Here is an 18,459-nt window from a genome sequence, read left to right on the forward strand (position 1 = left end):
AAAGCATACCAATCCATACAGTCTCCCATGAAGAACAGGAATTGTAAGTCATCCTGCGCTGTCCTGTTCAGCAAAGCATTCCTCTTCCAAATAACCTGTCCAAAAAAAAAAAACCCAAAGGTTGATTGCATATTTACAAACAAAGCAGAACAAGATCACAAAGAATAGCAACAGTTTCTCCTCTAATAAAACTTCATTTTTTTATTTGGAGAGGTAGGAAACGCGGTGTCTCACAATGAAATACAGATCACGTGTCCCTGTCTTGCAGGAGGTACAGACGTTAGGAAGGACAGCTTCATTACTCCAAAGAGATCCTCAGCTCTCTTAACTGCATAGAATTAAAATCTCAACATTTAATACCAAGATATTTCAGGACCAGAGTGGCATCTTGGTTTAGATCTCATTCAGATGCATAGAATTCATTTGGAAACAAGCGCACAGAAATTAGTTGCCGTAAGTCTTATCCAACCTCTTAAACTATGTGCTTAGTCTAAAACACGAGGAACCTGATGTTGAGACCTCCGAAGCCTCTCGTAAGAAATGTCATTTAAATTCATCGGGTGCTACTGAATGTCACAAAGAAGCTGAGTAAGTTTTCCAATGGCACAGATATCAGCATAACTATATCAGAAAAACAAAAGGCAAGAAAACAAGTCTGGAGAGGAAGAACAAAGATGAACAAGCAATAAGAACAAAAGGATCTCAGCACTTGCTTTATATGCTCAAATATCAGTCAATCATCAGCTATCATCAGCCTCAAGTAGTTAAAAGCATTTCTGTAAAGTGGGCTACCACAGCTAAAAAGCTGCATCTTCTATCGTGACATACCTGTTGTTAATTCAGATCACCAATTTTCAATGTAGTTTCTCTACATATACCCAGAAGGAAGCTACAAAATTTCAGGGAGCCTTGAAAGCTGAGTATATGCCATACCAAAAGATCCCAATATGTATAAATATTGTTTATATATAAAAATCAAAAGAACAAAGACGTCGGACACTGATTTAAAAAAAAAAAAAAAAGTAAGACTACACAACTTTCCATTTCTTTCAAAACATCACCTCCACACTGGAGCAAAAGATGGCAGGAGCCTTCACAAACAAGCATCTAAATAAATGCTGTACATGGGGGTTGGAGGACAAACCAGCCAATGAGTTGACAAGGACCTTCAAAAGAAGAAGAATTTGTACTTTAAGACCCCTCATAACCTCCTGCTTCCTTCAGCATTTTGAGTGCTGAATTTCTGTATGTGCAACCTGCTTAACAGGGACTTCAAACATCCAAAATGTAAAGCCTGATTTGCCAGACTGGCACTTGCTGAGAAAACTGCCTTCTGCAGAACAAACCCATTATCTAGCCACAATGGAAGTCAGTGTCTGAAAGATTTCCCTGACAAGCTATTAATATAAAATTATTTTACGTTAGCACAAAATTTGATCTTACTTTTATTCCACAGAACAATGTGGAAAGGGGGAAAAAAAAAAAAAAAAAAAAGGAAGTCCCAGATTTAATTATGTATAAAAGAGTGAAAATGCAACCATGAGATTATTTTAGACTTTCATCACCCAGTTTGTTCCATCTTTAGTGAGATAAGGATCACGAACTGTTAATCTTCCCTTTTAGTCTTTCTGAAGAGTCTAAAGTGAATAGCTTTGCCAGCAGGCAGAAGACTGCCAGGAACCTGGATGGACCGAATACAGCAACAACCTGCCAGATCTTCCCACCAGACAAGCACATTCTCTGGCATAAGACTCATCTCTTCTCTCTACTTATGTGTTTACAGAAGGTATTTCCAACTCTCATTAAAAGCACCTCTAAAACCAATTTTGAGAAGCATCCAAAATATCACCATAAATGTTTTCCACTTCAAGCTTCCAAGCAGGCGAAAAAGTAAAGTAAAATTTAGAAAAGTTTTCCAGATTAAGTAGCCTGATGAACTTGCTCTTACCTGGGCAAGATGCTTTGGGTAGTTTTCTGTTGGCAGTCAGGGGTTAACACTGTTTCCAAATGACATTCCTTCTTTCCCCTCCCATTATAAATGATTAGTCAGGCTTTTTTTTTTTCTTTCTAAATCTGAATGGAGGGGAAAAGCTCTGTAATCCTATACAATCCCTCAATGAATTCAAGTGTAAGGACTCCAGTACCTGCACAGTTCTACTGAGAGAATTACCACCTCCATGAGATCAGCATTTAAAGCTGGCAGTGCTACCAAAAGGCCAGCCCTCACTTCTTCATCATTCCCAAGCCCAGCTCCCCAGTCCTGAAGCACGAGGATTGATCTGGATTAAAACAGACCCTAGCAAGCAAATTGAACAGCTTCACATTTCTAGCCTGAAGCTGTAGCAATACACAGATCAAGGCGTAAGACCGTGGCCCAGATTTGTCTGTATACTAAAAGGTTCTTACTAGAGAGCACACTCAAGACAGAGCTGTGCCATCAGCAAGAGCTGTGCAAAACTTGTAAATACTGATGATCTTAGAGGAATTTGCATCTTACCAGGTCTAATTCAATTCCCCAAGCCAAGAACTGTCATTTCCAAAGAACGGAAATTGCAGAACCAAAAGCACAGAGATCTAAGACACCATTAAACTTGTTTCCCACAAGCATTTGGATTACATTAAAGACTTTGCAACAGGTTAGAGAATGCCTCAATACTGTTGTGTTTTCAGTATACCATTGCTTTTCAAACGAGTCATAACTTTCAACAAGTACTTTACTGACAGTTCTCTAAAGTTAGTTGCACCTCATCTATGGTCACTTAAAAAAAAAAGAAAGTTTTCTTAACATTTTCTTGTGATTTAAATTCAAACCTTGATGCAAAATAAACTTAAGCGCTGAAAGCTTCCTTTCTCCCCCAAAAGGTCAGTCTATCAAAAGATTGTAGTTAAGTAAAAAAAAAAAAAAGGCTACTTCAGGTCATGAAAACAGTTGTCCTAAGGCTATTTTAGCTTTTCAACTACAGCAACTTCTGCAGTATGCTCTCTAATTGAATGGAAGACTGATGTTTCATCTTCATTTACCATACAGATCTAAAGGTTCCCTGTATTAAACTGCTCGCACCTCCTTTGCAGTGCCCCAGTACACTTGCACTCCGATCTGCTAACAGGGGAAAATGGGTTTCCTTATTTGTTTTGGTAACAGCCATTAGCACACACTTTTACCAAATCCTAAGGGCTTACCCAATTAACCTTTTAAAAACAGTAACCCGATCACCAACAGTATTTTATGCTGATGCAATTTATTAAGTTCTCTCTCCCACAAAAATATACCCAGTTTTGAAATAAAATGAATTCAATGAAAATTCATCTTTTTTTAGGGAAAGATGCAGAGACAGTAGTGCCAAAGTGATTAATATGACTGAAAAAATGTTACCAAGTTTGTACCCGCTTCACGCTGTGCTGCCCATACCGAGATTTGGGTTAGTTCCTGAAGCGAAAGGGTCAGCCGTGACTATGTTTTTCCCACAGGAATTCAGCTCATGCTACAGCCAAGCTCTGATGCCGCCCAAGAGCCCTGCTGCTGTAATACAGATGTTACGGATCTTGCTTCTTGGCTCATAGGGGAGACGTGTCAGTAGCAAGTTCAATGAAGTGACAGAAATGTTGCTGCTTGCAGCATCCTACTCTGAGAGCACTCAAACTCTGTCAGAATAAGATTCAGTTGAAAACTAAAACCAGATTTAGTTTATATGCATATTTAAATATTTTTATATTACTTCTGTGTGTATGTATACTCATGTGAATGCATGCATCTTTGATAGTTATTAACATCTCTATTCACCCAAAACCAAAAACGCTTAACACAACAAAATGCTCTAATAGTGGTTTGTGTATTTTTCCAGATTTACCCTATAATTTGTTGTGATAGTCTGGTTTAGTCTATTAAAGCAGTTACACATTGGACCATTATCTTATTTTCCCTAAAATAGAATCAGACAAATTCTTAACTATTTTTAAACCACGTCATCTGATTGTTTCATGGCTTCAGAGTAATTTTTGTCCAGTCAGCTGAAATAACCCTTTCAAGACAGCATATTTACCTCTGAGAAACAATCCTAGTTAGAAATCAGTCAACTCTGTTCATATTACAGATCTGAAAAATTGTTAAATTTAGAGTTCCCATTTGGACAGTTCTCAGGGTGAGATGACGTATTACAGACATTCAGATTCTGTGCGATACAAGCACAAACAATTTCTATACAGATGTGATAGGCAGGGCTTGCAAGCATTCCATGCATCATGAACGAATTTAATTTTTGAAAAATATTTTTGGCTTGTAGACATATATATCTAAATGAGCTGATGCAGTGATTTTTAAAACAGTTTTGTTTTAATGTGATAGAACAGATATTGTTTTTGTTTTTCAAATAACAATGCAAAGCAAGCAGATATGCTTATCAATTGAACAATTCAAATCCTTTGTAGGAACAACCTTTTTAAGTACCTTATAATGCCCTGTTACAAATAACTTTACAGATAACTGAGTGACTTTTGTAATACTCAGTGGTTTTGTGGTACTTAGGAACTGTTAAACAAACAGTACACCAAAACAGTTGTCTCACTGGATATAGTCACAGCAGTTCCCAGTCAACAAACCTCTTATTTTTCCATGGAAAAGCTCCTTCAGAAATTAAAGTGAGGGATTTTTACGCTATTTAAAATAAATAAATATTAATAATAATAAACTACACAGAGAAGTATTACCTCACAAGGCAGGAGTTACCCATTAAGTTATGTTGTCTTCTGCTTTGCTAGCTCAAGATCTTATTTTTCTACTTAACTGAAGCTGTTTAAGTACGGTCAATTAACTCGTTTAGCAAATAATATTTAAGTGTTTCTTCAGTCACACATAAGTTCAGTTAGTTTCAGTTTCAATTTGAATCTGATCCTGACAAAATACTGCATGGAATTTATCATCTTGCACCTAAGAGTGATAAACCTAAGACATAATTTCTAATTTGATTGTGACTACTCAGAAACTGCTCACAAATTCAAACCAAGAGACTTGTAGCAGTTTTTTAAAACAGCAAAATACACTGACTAAGCTATGGAAAAGATGTATAGGAAAAAAAATGTAATGACATCCATCAAGAGAGACCAGGAAACGAGATTCTGGCCTTTGTGCTATACATAAATCTCTTTATAATCCCTAAAATATCGATCATGTTGGAATTAACATTATTCAGACATCGAAAAGGATGCATATAAAATCAAAAGTGATGCTCCTCCTACACTTCCAAGACCAAAAAAAAAAAAAAAAAAAGGAATCTAAACTACTCAGAAAGATAATTATAAGGGATTCTGTACCAGGATGCTACAGAAGGTATCACAACTGTCAATTAAGATGTAATTTTTCTGCCTTCCTTTGGAACTGATTTAAAGTAAGTATTTTTGTCAGATCTTATTTCTCTCAAAAAGACTTTCCTGCTCCACATGTAATAGTGAAGCTTCTATTAGCAGCTCTCCAGCTCTCAGAGCTGGCTAAAAATAACTTCTATAAAAGTTTTTGCTCATCAAATCATTATTGCTTTTCCATTTAAATTTTTGTTGAATTTAACATATTTCTACAAAATCTAATAAAAACCAAAACTGTTTGCTACACATCATCATTCTGTTTACACAAGAAAAGATTCACTTTAACAAAACTTGTTCCAGCACACCTTGATACTTCATGGTACTTTTACTTTAGTTCTCGTCCAAGTTCAACCAACTAAGAGCCACAATTAATCCTTTAGGGCAGTTTCATCTGGCTTGCTGTCTTCTTCCTACTATCTCGCTTCCTAAAGGCACTTTGCAACAACAGTTAAGGTGATCCACAGCATGCTCCTTGTTGCTAGCTTTCTCACGGGTCCTAGGGCTCCTTCCACCACACAACAGGCAAACAAGTTAGCAGGAGATGAGAAAGGCTTCCATTGAAGAGGCAGTGGATCCTTCAGGGAGCAAACACACACCGGAATAATTAATCTGGCTCAATCCTAAAGCCCCTCAGAAAAGGCATAACTAAAGAGGAAAAGTCATGCTGTACGTTCTTTGATAGCTGGATTCTGTTCCTGGCTACTGACTGCAGCGATAAGGCAGTGACAGATACTGATCCATACGTAGACTGATGGCACTCCCATCAATGCAATAAATCCAGTCATACAACAAACAGGCAAGGAAAGGCTCCAGTGTACTCAGTGCCATCTCCCCAGTGACCTCTGCTGCCTACCTGGCTGAAGAGACCGGACATACTCCTCTCCAGTGTCCTCTAAATGACAGTTTTAACACTGCAGGCTGAAGAGGTTTAGCACTGCTGGAACACTGACTCATTTTCCAGAATGTGTTTTATTGCAAACAATTTCATTTCAATTCAGAAAACATAGAATGGTACTTCTACCAACCGCATGTATATACTTTAAATCCTTCCTCAGCCTTCCATTTCCTATTTAGCTCACAAACCATCTTTGCTTGGCAAGTTCTTGTAGTTTTTAGTCTTACAATGAGCTTTTCAGATGTCCTCTTTTCATTACAGAAATACTTAGTACAAGTTTCTGAATCTCTACAGACTCAACCAGTGCCTGCTCACCTCCAAGACCTCTTATTTTTCTTCTTCTTAAACAAAAACAGCTTGTAAAACACTTACATGTTTTCCCATCTTGAATAGATATGCCCCATAAATAATATGTCCGAGTAAAGTTATAACCACTTGCTCAAATGCTTTATCCACGTATGCACAGGATACAACTTCAAAACAGCAGAGCAGGCTCTTGCTAGGTATTTGTGCTGCCCTTCGCTACCTACCTATTTGCTTTGGACAGGTTTTTTTGAAAGTGGGCACAAGTCTAAACACACCCTGTCTGGATGCAGACTGCTCCTTCCTCTTATCTTGAACCACGGCACACACAATGCTGAGAAAGCGGGTACCACTGGCTACCCAAGTATTTCAGAGCTTCCGATCTCATCAGGCTCGCAAGGAAAGGACTTTAACTGCAGGAGCACAAGGCACTTAAGAGTAAAGCAAGCAATGTGAAACAAGCACAAGGATCTAAAGTTACTGACTCTTCAGTTACCACCTTGGTTAAGTGGGAGGGGAAGGACCCACATCCCATTATACCCTTTTAAAAGTGTGAGGTCCGCAAGTATTTCAGGCTATTCAGAACTCCTCCTGCCCTCCCCTTGTCCAGTCAATCCATCTTACCAATGGCAGTGGTTGCTCAGTAAAATATACATGCTTTACAACTTATACACGAGGTTCCAGATTTGTAACTTCTTCAGGTCCACAGCAGCTCTGCTTTTTCCTATGTATATGGCATAATCTCATCTTATTTCATAGTCCCAGTTTTTCAGGAGGACCATGCTGCTGCCAGGTCTTTTTTAGATCATTATCTGTGGAGCAGTAGATTTAATGATTATTTTAGGATCTACTTTACTGTACAGCTTTTGTCCATTTTCTAATTTTAATAGCAATTTTTTGTTCAGTGACCCACACACCAGGTGGTCTGAGTGGGAATTTAAGCTACCTTTTGTAAATACTAACAAAGCAATGAAAATTAACGAAGCGTAAAACGCAGGAAATTAACTTCTCATCGCATCAATTATCTACCCACCTAAATGAGTTTAAAATACCAGCTTCGAGCAGTCTGATGTTCTAGGGACACTCAGCTGCCACTTCATTTATAGTCTGTTTCCTTAGCAACATTATAATCCATCTGGCTGCAGAAAGCTAAATTCCTAAACCATATCCTCCTGTACACCGGAAATAGCCTCAGAAGCATTCACATTTTAAATAGCATCCAGTCATCATGATTAGCGAGCATATAAATGAAGCCAAAAGGCAGTAACGTTCTTAAAACACATACAACTCTCCACGCTCGAGCTTGAGTAAGTGATTCACATGCTGAGAATGCACACAGGCTTTCGACTTCCAGGTGTTACAACAGCATCCCTTCCTTAGCACTGCTGCCCTAAGCAAAGCTCCTGAAGACCCAAGTCCCTTGCTCTGAGAGGGAAAGACCTTGCACGTCTTCTTCCAGCAAGCGTCAGAAATGGGAACACTTCCCTCATCCTTGTGCCACCAGGCCCAGCTAGAGGATTCTGAAGGAGCCTTCGTACAAGCTCAATATGTTCTCTTCAGACTTCTCTATCAGAAGTAATATCAAAGGCCTGGGATGCAATACTGTTGACAGCAACCAACAAAACCCAGGGAAAGCTAATCACATTACAAAGGATTGCTACTTGTCTTAAAATACTTCAGGGTTTTTTTTTTGCATCTAGAACTAAAACTATCATCAGTAAACACTAAAATAAGAATCTAGTCCCCAACTAGATTCTTTTTACTCATTGTTAAGAACCCAAGAATGATAAATATGCGTTTTTTCACCATTTTCATCGTGTACTCAGCAATGCAACCTGTGTCACACACTCTCTAAATCCTCTTTGTGGTGGGAAAAGCATGTCTAGTGGGGGCACCCCATGCTGACCGGTCTCTTCTGGGAGCAGAATCAGTTGCGGTTCTCTGTTACTTGCAGGTTTACTTTAATATGCATGCTACACATTTGCAGCATTTATGTCAGAGACTATGTCAGCACGGGTGTCTTGTATTAGAAGCAGAAAGTGCTGTCCAGCTGTGTGATGATCCTTAGTGCGTTCCACAGCCTCAGGCTAGCCCACAAAACAGCTCCTATCTCATGTGGATCCAGCTCATCCCTAATCTGTGACTCAAGACAAGTCTTTCTCACAGTGTTTTTCCAGTGCTCGCTGAAGTAATTTGCTATGCGTAGTCACCCCAAAACCTTTAGGTAAGATACAAATATTCAGGAGAACCAATTCTGAGATTGGAGGGGAACTAGAAATTCAGCTTGGCTACATCAGTGCAAAGATGAAACTGAATACCGCCAGAGCATCTTCCCCCAGGATGAAGGGACACAACTTTACATAGCAGAATGCATCTCACATATTGCACAAATTTGGCAACACCAACCTGTAAATTAAATTCAGTTCTAACCTAGCAGGCAAGCTCGTCGGTTACGTACACAGAGGGAACAACTTCTTCATTGCCTGCATCTCACAAAGGCTCACCAACAGTGAGCTGGTGGTCTCTAACCCACAAAATGGTTTTGCCACACAGTGAACTGTTCCAGCGACAACGCTACCGCAGCTTTGCCTGCCCACACCGTGTGGTGGTGGCGGAACACAAGTCCGTATTGCCTGATCTGCTGACAACCACCGAAGAGAGATTTCTCTTCCATAAATCAGGACTCTCCTCTGGTGAGGAGCTGGGCAGTGCTTCTCACTGCTATTCACCAGCTTGCATTCCAACAGGAATAGTTAATGCAGTAGCACCTACTCGACTCCCAATGTTCCCCTCGAAGAACACTGCAGCAGGGATACACTTACATAAGTTCTTCTTATGGAAAGTCTGATTGGAAGAGTAACTGCAAGTTCAGTCCCACCTGACTGTCTATTACAATCAACATTTCCTAGATGCTTTGGTGGTGGCTGGTTCCAAGAGAGAACAAAACGGGGCTGACCGTCAGACAGAAGCAATGCTGGCTCTTCCTGGCTTTTCTCCCACGCGAGGGAAGAAATGGGTCAAATGCCCAAACATCAGTCTAAAATCACTTATGCATTCAAACACTTCTATGCTACATGAGCGACCACAAGTTCTCAGGAGATGGTCTATCAATCATAGATTAACTGACGGATACAGTTCATTAAACTCATTCTTTGAATATGTTTTCAAAACGCATATAATCTTTTCACTATGTGGATGACAGCTGTTTGAAACACTTAGGGCCTGGCTTTGTAGCAGCCCCCAGACCGAGCAGCGAACTGGGCAGGCCTTTGGGCAGCGTCTGGCAACTGCCTTACGTGCTCACCAGTACAAACCCCCAGCTCACCATCTTAGGGTGGTCTGCTCCCTCTGCAGTGTTTGCTTCTCCCCCAGCCCCCGTTTCCTTCCTACTAGACTGATCTCACCTAATTTCAACAGAGCTCTGAAGTAATTACATCAGCTTGGCCCGCAAGCAGACAGAACATGAATTTCTGGAGAGCAAAATTCATCTAAACTCAAACAGCTAGCCGAAACAATAATCTTGTTTCTTAAGAATGCTGTGTATGAATGCCACATCTTTATGTTTCTACATCTGTCTGCACGCGTCTGCACTGTCTGAACCAACTGCTTCAGATGTATGCTTCTGCGCAACTGCTGCATAATGCTTGATAGGTGCATGCCTCCCAGGAACAGAGACAGCCTTTGAGAACAGCAGGGAAACCTGAGGGAATTATATGGGGACTACAATTTCTGCCTTGCTGGTGATATCTAGAAGCACAGCACCGCATTGCCAACATGCTGTGGGGATGCTTTTTCAGGTCTATCATTTGTGGTGGCTGTGAACCACATGTGTAATCCAGCTGGTTTGGATCTAGCGGTTTAACAGCAGAAGCGCTATTACCTGAGACTTTATGCTTTGATATTTCTGGAAAAGATGTATGCAGCCCAAACTTGCCTTCTTATCAAAACGATGGGAACGGGGAGGGAAAAAGCTCTGAACTTCCCTCAGCCGGAGCTCTCAGCCCCATCCCTGGGCTCACACAACAACTGCGATGGAAATTTCTTATGGCAGATGTCCTGATACCAGTACAGCATAGTACAACCTCTGCCTGTTATAAATACTCCGAACACGTTATTGTGAGTCAGCATTAAATATTGCCGAACTTGTTTCAAATGCCACCTCCTTATCATAAATGACACACTTGGAGCCTGAGCAGACACGCTGAAGATGTGGTAGTGTGACGGATGGAATTAATTTCTCAGCGCTATCGACTCATGAACCCTTCAAATCAGAGATAAGGCAAGAGGTGGGAGGCCCCACTGCTACCCAGTGCATTTTGCACTGAAAATAAACAGGTAGCTCCTCTCCAGGCCACACAAAAATTTGTCCAGAGCACTCAATACAAGCATACAAAGGTCTGGGGTATTAGTGAGTACTTTTGAGGAAAAGCAAAGTGCAAACGTACTCTTTTGATGTTTCATGGCGTGTCTTTGGCTAGACGTAGGAAGGTTGGAATTTGGTTCGGAGGTTTTTACTTTGTGACATGAAACAATTTTGGTAGTAATGGGAAGCGCAGTAAATTTGGATACAGATCGTTTGAAATAATTATCTGCCTTTAGAGTTAATACAAATTATAAAGGCTATGCACATAGACTTAGTGATAAAGGACTCAGAAGAAGATCACGAACACATTATGTGCATCTACTTCTAAAACACATCCACAAAAAGCATGCAAGACTCCAGAAATGTTTCAAGAAAATTCAGAAGTGACAACTGACAGAAGATTCTAAATCAAAATGAACAAGTAATAAAAGGCTTGTTGGAATAACATCTACTGAAGATACGAATTTAATCAGCACATAATATCATGTGTTTTCAAATTACTTTTCAAGTCTGACAAAAAAAAAAGTAATCTATTTTTCACAAGATATCACACCCTCTTTTCTATCATTACACACAATGAACCTTGTACAATCCTTTGAAAGGGATAATTTTGTGAATTATACTACTGATGCAGAAAACTTGCATCGATAACTATTTCTAAGTAGTATCAGGTATCAAGTTCTAAGACAGCTTTAGAAAGACAGAAGTATTATTTTTTAACTTGCATTAAAAATACACTTTCTCCCTACCTGTTGCAAAGTTTTCCCCACCTTTTCAAAGCAACGCAAACCAAACATCTTCTGTTTGTGAAGTTTTTCCTGTAAATCTGCATCTAGCACAGTACTGTTCTTAAAATAGGGAGACAACTTGCACAAAACAGGAAGGTCATGAAGATAACATATTGCTCCTGAAGAACAGAGATAACACTGCCACAGAAGCACACATTAAAATTAATTATTACACATTCAGGGTTGTAAATAAGGCATATGAATGTAGATTGAATAACGACAAGAAAATTAAGAACTGCAAAGGTGCTCACTAAGGATTAACGTTGAGTAAACGCAGCTGTCCTAAAAGGTAGACAGCAAGGCTAGAAGAGCCATCAGGACTCTCACCGCACTAAGCAGAGAGTATAATTCAACACAGAGAGCATAATTCAACCACAGGGATAAAACACTTTCTGGACAAGCTTATTTTTCTCCATTGACCATACAGGTGCCTGGAAGGCTAGTTGAGACTACCTCAGAGTTACCATAGTCCACGGATTATTTCCAATTTCCCCTGAAAGGTAGCCTGTTGTCACTGGGTTTCAATTTGCTGTGCAGGGGTCCATAAACCTAATGAGGTTGGAAAAAAATAAAAAATAAAACACAGTACAAGCTAGCTAGCTTTTAGAAGCTCATGTTGAAGACTTAGATTTACCTCCTAAAGCACCAGCATCCATTCACTGCCCACAATGACGCAAGCACCTGCTGGAAAACACAATTCATGATCACGTGGGAGAAAGAAATGAGAAACTTCAAGGATACTAGAGGGCTGCAAACTAGATTAGGATAAAATATTCTAACTGCCCAATTAAAATGACCAGCAACCAGAAATTATATATGAAATCAACCAAGGGAAGAATCTGGCAAAAAAATGCAACAAGCAGCTGGCCAACAAGACAGCCCAGAAGAAACAGGGCAGTAAGGGTAAAATATTGTGGGGAAAACAACAGTAAATTCACCAGACAGCATTGCCCTGCAGACAACAGAACAGGAACCAAACCCCAAAGTTTCACCGTCCTCTTTAAGTCAGCAATATTATATAAGAATTGTGAGATACCATGGGATAATTCAGATAGTCATCTTTATAACCCTTATATGAAGCATTCTATTTCCCTTCATTATTAATCCATGCATGAATCAAAAACGACTGCTACAAGCTCAGGTAGTTAAAGCCTGAACTGGCATCTACAGGTTCTAAATCTGCCAAGAACATAGGAAGTGATCATAGATATCCCACTAAAAAAACACTTAACTTGTTTCCATTTGCTTTAGGGATGGAAAAAAAATGTAAGAAATACACACCCATAAACCATGTTAAAAAAATAAGCACTACTAAGGTTTGAAAGTCAGCCTCTCAAGTCTTGAGAAGTAACAGTTACGGAACTTTAATTAAACGCCACGACATAGCCTTTAATTACATGACTAAATACTATTTACCCACACAGAATCCAACTTCCTTCGGAAGGCCCAGCACTCGTATTCTCCACAATTATTGTGTGTTACCATGTCGTATTTAATCAACACAGTTCAAACCTCGCATTAGTAACTCCAAGGAGGAGAAAATCAAGGAAGAGATGCAAAAATCATCCGCTAATTTTGGCTGCCTGATTTTAGATGGTAAATGCTCTGAAAAAAAATGTATCCTAGATAGTATAAAGCATAGCTCCCAAAACCCACATCACCAACACTTCATAGCTTTAAATTTTCAAACACTTATGTGCTTATGTGGTCTGAACAATGTTCTTTTAAACACGGCTTGTGTATAATCTACATCTAGATTGAGGTAAATTAGGTTACAGTTATGCAAGAGATTTCTCTAAGTGCCATTCAAACCAGTGGGGGGACTCCAACACTTCAACACGTGCCTAAGTGTAAATATCTTACTGAATCAGTGCTTCTACTCGGAGAAGAAAAGGAAAGCTCGCCTTTCTCCTAACGTACATGTTGAAATGTCTCAATGTTGAGATTAATATTTTGTAAATTTCCATTCAAATGGAATTGAATGGAATTTCACTGAGACCTCAGCTTAAACCACCTGTTTGGGAAAGTACTTTAAAGCATATACCAAGTCCCATCGCACATGTAAGGTTTAGGTAATATTTAGGCAATATCCACAGCTGAAAATGAGGCAACTGAACATTTTTCCTACTTAACTTTGAACTGCACTACCAGCTAGGTTAGTAAAAAAAAAGAGCTGCTAGCAAATACACAGAGAAAATACACCATTCTATTAAAGTATTTTATATGTCTATGAGAGAGAGTGCGACCTGACAGATCCGTTTTCAACCTGAGATTCTAATTCTAGGTTCTATGACCGAGATTCCTTAGACAAGCAGTCACTCTTCCTCTTGCCTCACTTTCCTAATTTGTAACAATTAAGTTTGAAATCTTTTAGATTTGCTTGGAAAATCATTTATAAGACTATTACAAGAGATTACCTGGACATATCAATACCCCAAAATCAAGTACAGTGTAAAATACAACGCTTATACTAGCACCATTTCATTACAGAACCAAACTATGAGATACTGCAAAACTGTGAACAAATCCACACATTTACAGAATGCTATGAAGTATGCAGGCTTTGTTTGTAAATTCAGTGACAAAAAAAGAGACAGCAAGCATGGCTGGGGTCCAAAAGATTGATTTTAAACATCTAGTCTAACAGTTTTAACAGGCTAGTACTCTCTCCAGGCATCTAAAAGTAAATAATCTTCTTTAGAGCATTTTAGAAAGTTACTTGCTCTGATCCTTTTAGCAAAGTGATTAGGAAAACATCCGAACAACATGCCGTGGATGCACTGACATCTGGCCACTGGGACTGCTCACGGGCAGATGCTGTCCTGGGGAACGGTCCCAGACAAGCAGAAGGAAGCTGTGTAGGCCTTGCTCCTGCCCTGACAACCTTTCCCTTTGGGGCAAGCGGGAAGGCTGCCCAACCTGCACCTACTCCCTCTGCACCCACCCATACAAGTAGAGAAAGAAGCAGCCCTGGCAGTTCTCAGCAGAAAAGCAGTATTTAATAGTGTCTGAGCTCCTGGATGCAGGCAAATTAGATCACAGTGACTGAGCACAGAGTTAAGAGAGATTACTTCCAGCATTACTGACAGCCCAAGCCCACACCAGCAAACCCAACAACGCTGGGAACCATCCCTGGGCGATGCAACTTGCTCGGTCATGCCGAGTGCCCAACTGCTAAGGCCAGCATGGCGTGCTTCTCGCACAGGCCACCACAGCTCCCCCACGCAATTCTTGGGCATGGCTTGGGCTCAGCACAGCCCAGGGAACAGTCCCTACCACTTGTTCATATTCAGCTACCCTGATCAGGAAGGTAGGAGAGGCTAAGCAGCACTGACAAGGGCAACTGGCTTCAGGACCAGAGAACAACCACGGGTACGTTTAATTAACTGGCAGAGAAATGGAGGTAGCATCTCCGAGCTTTATCTGCTGTTACTCTTAGAGAATGATTTTAAATGTCAAATACCATTAAGTACACAAAAATTATCCATCTACATATAGTAGTACACAAGAATTAAAAACGAGCTCATTTCGGCTTGTTCCTGTTTCCTCTGCTTGCTCCTTGCACGTGATCTACTGACATCCACGGCCTCATCTTATTTTCTTCCACTTAACAAAAAAAAGTTCTATACTTGATATGCCCTCTTACAGTAAGACCACCCCCTAATAAATGAGTCATGCAAAACAGCGTAAGAAGCCGGGTTTCTGAGGGACGATCATCTCGCAGTAAATATTTCTAACAAAAGTTATTTAGAAATGATAATTCTACTAATTACCAGTCATTACCAAATCTGCTTCTGTAGATGAAAAATATAATTACAAGTGAATCAATTACGTTATCCTGGAAACTTGGCTACAGCAATGTTGGCAAATACATTTTCACAACAGGTAACGGCGCAAAAACAACAGTAAAAATACATTTGAGAGCTGTCAGCAGACAGCTGTTCTGTGTAAGTAATACTCTCTGAAACCTCTTCACAGTTTCAGGTAGCTAGAAACGCCCTGTTTAACCTGTACAAAGCTGTCCCTTTTACAATTGAGTTCGACAGCAATTTTGTTTAACCATCCTCTTGGGCACGGATCGTAACCTCGCTGAGGCCATTTGGGCTGTGCGTGTCACTACCACCTGCCTCTGCACGCACATCCCATTTTCCTCAAAAAGTGTTTTTATTGTTTGCGAGGAAAACTTTATCGCACGCTTTAACTATTTCAGCCTGCGCTGTATTATGACTTTTAAAAGCCAAGTATACAGAAGACCTCGCTGAAAAGAGCGCACCCGCTGCAAAATAGCTGGTATTTGAAGCGAGGCGCTTCTTTTTGCCACAGGAGCGCCTCCCGCAGCGGGAGCACCGTGTGCCTACGGGACACCGGCCACGCCAGCGGCGGGTCCCGGCTGATCGCAGACTTTTGCACGATTAGGACGGGAAGGCGACAGCCGGCAGCTCCCCGCCGCCCCGGGCAGGACGGGGCAGTGCGAGGCCAGCCCCCGGCGGCCGGCACCGGGCCGGAAGCGCCGCTCCCGCCGTGCCGAGGCCCCGCCGCCGCCGCCGCCCCCCCGGGGGACCCCCGCCGGGCCCCCGCTGCGCCCCCCGGGGAGGGCAGAGCCCCCTCGCCTCGCCTCACCTCGCAGCGTGGCCGGCGCCCTGCGGAGCCCCGGCCTGAGCCCATCCCTGCGGGAAGTTCCCTGCCATCGCAGCGGCCGGGGGGAACAAAAGCTTCGAAGCCGGCAGCAGGAGGAGGAAGAGGAGGAGGAGGAGGAGGAAGGGCAGCGCAGGCAACAGAGCGAGGGGCATCGCTCGCCCGCGGCGCCGCTGCCCCTGCCCGCCGACACCACCGCGGAGGGCAGCCCGCTCAGCGCCGCCTCCCCATTCGCTCCGGCGGCGGCTCGGCTGCACGGGCAGCGCCGCGGAACCTCCGGAGCGAGGGGCGAGCAGGCGAGCCAGCGCCTCCCCGCCTGCCCTGCCTGCCTGCCTACCCGTCCGTCCGCCCGCCCGCCTGCCCTGCCCGCCGGCAGCCTCCCCGCGGCCGCCCGCCCGCCCGTGTCCCGCTCGCCGCAGCGCCGCCGGGCCCCGCCCGCGCCTCCGCCCGCCCGCGCCGCGGCTCCGCCTGCCGGGGCTCGGCGCACGCTCCAGCCCGGCCGAGCCGCGGCTCCCGGCGGCGGCACGGCGCTCCCCGGCGGAGCGGAGCCGCCCCCGGACCGCCCCCGGGCGGAGAGGGGCCCGCCGCCGGGCGTGGGGTTGGGAGGGGGAGATGGAGGTGCTGGGGTGGTGCGGGCAGGGGGTGTGGGTCCGGAGGAGCCTCCTCTGCCAGGCAGGGGCAGCAGCAGGATGTGCGCCTTGGGGTGCTGTTACTGCAGCCCCTGTGTATGTGGAGGGAAGATTAATAATAAAATCGTGCAATCACAGAGCTGGAAGGGACCCACAAGGATCACTGAGTCCACCTCCTGGCTCCACACAGGACCACCCAAAAACCAGACCATGTGTCTGAGAGTGCTGTCCAAACACTTCTTGAGCTCCGGCAGGCTCAGTACTGTGACTGCTGCCCTGGGGAGCCTGTCCCAGTGCCCGACCACCATCTGGGTGCAGAATCTTTTCCTGACACCCAGCCTGACCCTCCTCTGTCCCAGCTCCATGCCGTTCCCTCGGGTCCTGTCGCTGTCCCCAGAGAGCAGAGCTCAGCGCCTGCCCCTCTGCTCCCCTCGTGAGGGAGCTGCAGGCCGCCATGAGGCCTCCCCTCAGCCTGCTCTGCTCTGGGCTGAGCAAACCAAGGGACCTCAGCTGCTCCTCATACACGCTCCTCATACATCTCGCCCTCTAGACCCTTCACCATCTTTGGTGCAGCCCTTCTTTGGACACTCTCTAACAGTCTTTAAGTTGTTCCTCCATGGCACCCAAAACCACAAACAGTACTCAAGTTGAGGCCACACCAGCACAGAGCAGAGCAGGACAATTGCTGTAAAGTATCTCCGATTGTCTCTATGTACACCAGCTGATTTTTAAGGACTAAGATAAGCCTTTATGTCTTCTCACTGCCCACATTGCTCAGCAAGGAGGAAGAGTTACCAGATGGGTTGTGTTAGTAACCCTAAGGCCACATGACATGCAAGGCAATAGCTCATAATTTCAGGCCAAAGACTATGTGGTTTAAGGTAGTTTAGTATGGTTAGAATCAAATAGAATCAAATAGAATAGTTCAGTAGAAAGGACCTAAAGAGATCATCTAGAGGATGTACACTGCCTGACCACTTGAGGGCTAACCAAAAGCTACAGCATATTATTGAGGGCATTGTCCAAGTGCCTCTTCAACACTGACAGGCATGAGACGTCAACCACCTCTCTAGGAAGCCTGTTCTGGTGGTGGAAACAGGTCTTAGCCAGTAGTTTTATTGTTATAATTAAAACACGTATTATTTGGCAAGACTTGCTATATCATATTAAATGGATTTAGAAGGATGTAAATTGATATGAGCACTCTCACTTTCTATTATATCACAGAACTGCTTGATGTCTGAGTCAGGGAGAGTCTTTCACAATCCCTTTTCCTATTCAAAATGCGTTTACCTGACTGTCAGCCAAATAATAGATCCCTGTAGCAGATCAGAACTGCCTGCAATGAACTCAGAACATGAGAGAGGAGAAAAAGGAAGCTTCTTGTTCTCTGAGATGGGTCTCTGAAACATGAGGCCGATGTGGTACCAGCAGAATGTCAGCAGCTCCATCCACTGCTCTTGTTTTCGTTTTTAAGAAGTACAACTCTCA

The 18,459-nt window shown here is 42.8% G+C and overlaps 1 protein-coding gene across 4 annotated transcripts in view; it reads right to left on the reverse strand.

The window, feature by feature from the left end:
- Window positions 1–16,726, reverse strand: part of GPR63 (G protein-coupled receptor 63) — a 29,618-nt gene extending 12,892 nt beyond the window's left edge. For 2 of the 4 annotated variants that reach the window (XM_040552580.1, XM_040552576.1), the window contains exons 1-2: window positions 16,325–16,726; window positions 10–95 (exon numbers count right to left, since the gene is read on the reverse strand). The gene's annotated coding sequence lies outside the window, so the exon portion shown is untranslated. Of the gene's footprint in view, window positions 1–9; window positions 96–279; window positions 896–12,157; window positions 12,254–12,338; window positions 12,378–16,324 lie in introns of those variants that run through there. The other 2 variants (XM_040552578.1, XM_040552577.1) reach the window with 2 other exon arrangements.
- Window positions 16,727–18,459: the final 1,733 nt, after the last annotated feature.

This window comes from Cygnus olor, chromosome 3 (genome assembly GCF_009769625.2).
Source record: "Cygnus olor isolate bCygOlo1 chromosome 3, bCygOlo1.pri.v2, whole genome shotgun sequence".
Taxonomy (NCBI): domain Eukaryota; kingdom Metazoa; phylum Chordata; class Aves; order Anseriformes; family Anatidae; genus Cygnus; species Cygnus olor.